This window comes from Hordeum vulgare, chromosome 6H (assembly GCF_904849725.1).
Source record: "Hordeum vulgare subsp. vulgare chromosome 6H, MorexV3_pseudomolecules_assembly, whole genome shotgun sequence".
Taxonomy (NCBI): domain Eukaryota; kingdom Viridiplantae; phylum Streptophyta; class Magnoliopsida; order Poales; family Poaceae; genus Hordeum; species Hordeum vulgare.
The window spans coordinates 156,078,516-156,083,187 of NC_058523.1; the positions used below are offsets into that span (position 1 = coordinate 156,078,516).

A 4,672-nucleotide genomic window follows, 5' to 3' on the forward strand; every position below is an offset into this window, starting at 1 on the left:
GTTTCTCAAAAAAATAAAGAGTAATAGATTGGCTGCTGCCGCCGTCACACGGTCATCTCGCCTCCGGCCGCCGCTTTCACGGTCGGAACATTCTCTTATCGCGTTCGAAGCACGGGCGCCGAAAAGTCCGTGGGGATTGTTTGGGGCCCGGAGATGATGGAGACACGCGGTGCCCCTGTTGGGTGGCTGATAGGAAGTCCGTGATTGTTGACTCGGGTGTGTGTCGCTGGTCGCTGAGCGAGGAATGAGCTCCTTTTTCATGTAGGGAATAGTCGTCGCTGTGAGGTTCCCATTCGTTTGCGTCAGTGCACATGGCACCAACCTCTACATATACATCAGCTCCTTTCCATCTCCACACCCAACGTCCAAAGCCCCAACGAAGTCGACGATAAAAATCTCACACTTCCACGCGCAGCACACCTGCAAAGATTCCATGGGCGCCGAGCTTTCCTGTTCTTCCACCGACCTAGGAACCCTCTCGCAGCAGCCACACCAGCCGGCGCCCGTCAGGGTCATCGCCGCCGACGGCTCGCTGAAGGAGCTCCGGCGAGCCCCCGAGTCGCCGTCTCCGACGTTCTCGCCGCCGTCGCTGCCTCCTTCGTGTGCAACTCCGACGCGCTCTACTTCATCGAACCCCCACCGGCGCTGGCCTACGACGAGCTGCTCCGGCCGGGGCAAATATACTTCCTGCTCCCGGCCGCGGGGCTCGGGCGGCCGCTCTCGAGCGCCGACATGGCCGCGCTGGCCGTGCGCGCGACCGCGGCGATCGCGGCCAAAAGGCCTGAGCGGCGCCGCGGCAAGAAGAACCCGCGCGTCGTGCCGGTGCGCGAGGAGGTGGTAGACAGCGAGGACGTCCTGTTCAACGAGAAACTTAACGAGCGGACGCTCGGGGAGTTCGCGGTGTCGGTGAGTCCGGCGAAGAAGAGCAACGGGAAGCTCGCCGCGCGCGGTGTCGCGGCTGAGGCTGAAGCGTGCTCTGAGCATCGTACAGGAGGCTGCTGACTGAATCAATTTTTGTTACTTCAATTTTGGAACCATTCTTAATTCGTGAGGCCTAACGCCTAAGCCTAACTGCCTAAGTCAATGTTAAATTGATTTTTGTAGATTTAGTTCGGAAAGAAAGAAAAGAAACTAGGAAAGAGACTGTAAATATCTCCCCGTGTGTATATATGGTGCAATACAGAATGCCAACAAACTGATTCCTGAGTTGTTATCTAATCTGTATGGTATTTTGTTTATTTGCTCAAAATATATATTGCATAATTTTTCTGTTTTATCTGCTACGATGAAACTAGTTTAACTGTCAGACCGAACTGTCTTCGCTTGAATGCGGAGCTACTCGTCCAAGGAACCTATTGTTGTGTTATATGCAAGCATCCGCAATACAGTTGTAACCAGAGAATCGAATCCTTCCTACAACGTTCTGTTTTAAAATAAACTAGTCATTGTAGGACCGAATACCATTGTGAAAGCGATCAACGCGAGCAAAAAGTATTCGCGAAGAGGGCACCGGGGGCAAAAGTAGTTGTCCATGAACGTCAAATGCCCACATGCCATGTTCTAATTCGGCACTCGATGACCCTTGATCGAGCACTTGAAATTGAGAATAATCCTCCTCATCGGTTGAGTCATCGGATGACGTAACGCAGTGCTCATATATGTATTTCCATAGTCAAATTCATTTCTTCAAAGAAGGGACAAAAAATTAACAGGAAAATTTCAACAAACACTTGTTGAGGGTGCCCCACCCCCAGCACGTAGGGATAGATAGTACATACGCAATGGACGAACAAGAGGTGTAGACCAGCGACAGGGGACAAATGGCATGCCGACCGGGTGTAGCCATGGAGGTCGTGGAGGTCCACGAAGGGCTTGGCGGGCGACCGGGGTGGTAGAGCGGCAATGTCGGCAAGGAAGGAAGAGGATACACAGCAAGAGGGGGAGGGTGAATATGCGGGGTCCGAGCGGATGGGCCGGGGTGTCAGAATCCTATGTGATGACACATCGTGCTCCAGTAAAGCCCAGTAATTTGCTTTTGACTTGTGAAAAACAAACATGCCACTGGTCCTCAGACCGATGCCGAACAATGTTGAATGGTAAATTGCGGGTGATGAACAACACAATCCAAACGTTTGCAAGCGATTTAAGGATCCGCTTTAGAGATGCCCTAAGATTGCAAGAGATAAGAACAATGGTAGCCGCCTCCCGGCCTTTATAGTTCGTGTCCACCAACACATTGGTGATTGTAGTCTTGCTATACTTAGTTAGTGGAATTCCTGTTTCGTGAGAAATAAATTTTTGACCCTGAAACTGTAGAACAACGATTCTATGGTAAATTTCATTACTCCAAAATATCTACAAAGTTACAATATTGCAGGCAGATGAGAATCCGCATCTAACCAATTTCAGTTTTCTCTTACATGGGAAACTAGAAAATTAAGAAACACCTAATGAAATCAGCGAATTAATCCACTAACTGAGAGCTTCTACATTCTTAGCCCTGGTCCTATGCAGCGGCGAAGCATGAACTAAATCAAAGGGGAAGGGAGCAACTGAGCTATGGATATTAGAGATGCCAGATAATTAGCATGCAGTTTAAGCTTAAGGAGGAGCTATCCCTGTTGGAAATATGAGCGATTTACCATGTGATTTTACTAGCATAAATAATAGATAAATCATGACTACCATAGCAATTATAAGACAAGACATGCGCTCATACAAAGAGTATGCAAGTAGCATCTAAAGTGGTGAGTAGGAACATAACATATCTAGAACACAAAGTAGAACAAGAAGTCGCAGGAGGAATTCAAACAAGAAGAACACGAACACGTACTGAGTTGCAGCAACATTAGTGGGATTGGTGTTGACGTCATCATTGGCCATGTTATCGAAGATGTTGTTGACGTCGGGGAAGAAGACATCGTTCGGGAAGTGGTCGTCGACGTTCGTGGTGATCCGTGATGAAGAAGCTAGTAGTCGCACAGAACGCTCCCCAATAACCTTATCACCCTTCTCCCGTACATGACTCAAAGAGGCGGGGTTTCAGAGGCCTACTGTCACGACCCGTGGTGCATGACTTAAGCCGGGATGGGGAAGAACTTAGCAGCAACTCAGAGATTGGAACTGGATGGTGTGATCAAGATGATCTTCTCGTGTGTTTCTCTGGGGAGGAGTGGCCTCTCTTTTATAGGCACGGGAGAAGGAGACGAACATGCAACGACGGGAGGCGAAGCAAAAGAGAAAGACGAAACGAACATGCAGTCGCTGAAGGGTGCATCATTCGTATTCAATCTCCACTAGCACAAAAGGCTTTCAGCTCCCTAGTTACCTTTCGTATACTATTCGTGCATGGCAAAAGTTTAGACATTGGCTCGGCTCATTCTCGCAACCCGCAGTGCATCTTGATGAGGCGTGGCGTGGCGAGGCGGACAGAGGAGGACGAGTGTGCGTGTATGTCTCTCTTGTTCTCATGCTCATACATGTGGGGAAGCATCGTCCCTTATAAGGAGGTCCAACTCCTAGCAAACTAGCAATCTAGGAATAAACTTTAGTCCCACATCTTGCCTTGCACAAATGGGCTTAGTGGGCCTCTAGGATTTATCAGGAATTCTGAAATTGGGTTGGGCCATATATGGATCAGATTCCAGCAATCCCCCACCAGATCCCAGAGGCACACAAAAATTTGCCTTTGGTTCCAAAACATTGTTTATATACCAGTATTGCACTAGAGACTGTTAACTTGAACTTCCACCTAGAAATCTATGTTACACTAGTAGGCAACTTGAACAGTGGACTATGCCTTGACTACAAGTTTTCTGCGAATCTAGCTTCACACAAATCCTTGACCGATACTAGGCTACCGTGGGACTTTCCCGCGGATGGAGCTTATGTGTCATACTCTGAGGCCTTTCATGAGTTTACTAGAGAGCACACTACTCTCATAGATTGCAACGTTAACAATTAGACTCGTATAGTTGTGTTCTTCAAAATACGTTCTACAGGACAACATCTCTGCTTTAATAAGCCACTTAGAACACATTAGGATATATCTCAACCTATCATGAAGATTATGAAAGTATTGCATCTTCATCGAGTGCTTTTATCAATGGTAAGGGTACTTTCCTCTCAGTTGACCAACAATTTTCTTCCACATCTAATTCACGGCATCTCCGATCACATAGAATAGGCTAGCACTGTGAACAGCTCATATTGTGGATCTCATACCCATCTCCTCCGATGCATTATCTATCACATTACGTGATAGACCTTTAGTAAAAGGATCTACCAGGCTTTTAGATGTTTGGATATAATCCAATGCAATAACTCCGGAGATTCTCATTTTCTGACAAACTTTAACCTTCTCTGAACAAGTCTTGATGACTTCATGTTATCCTTCGAACTACTCACTTTGGAAATCACAGTTTGATTGTCGCACTTCATAAGAACACCCGGTACATGTTTCTCAACAATCAGTAAGTCATTTAAAAGCCGACGAAGCTAATCTGCTTCGACCATAGTTGTATGTAGTGATGTGAGTTGTGCTCCCATTATTGACATCATTAAGATGATTTGCTTGCAAGACTTCCAAGAATAGCGCCCCATCATGAGTGAATACATATCCGCTCGTGGACTTTATCTCATCAGCATCAGCGATCCAGTTTGAGTCCCTATA

At 47.3% G+C, this 4,672-nt stretch overlaps 1 pseudogene; it reads left to right on the top strand.

Annotated features, from left to right (window-relative positions):
- The first annotated feature begins 314 nt into the window (after positions 1-314).
- Positions 315-1,213, top strand: LOC123403755 (annotated as a pseudogene).
- Positions 1,214-4,672: the final 3,459 nt, after the last annotated feature.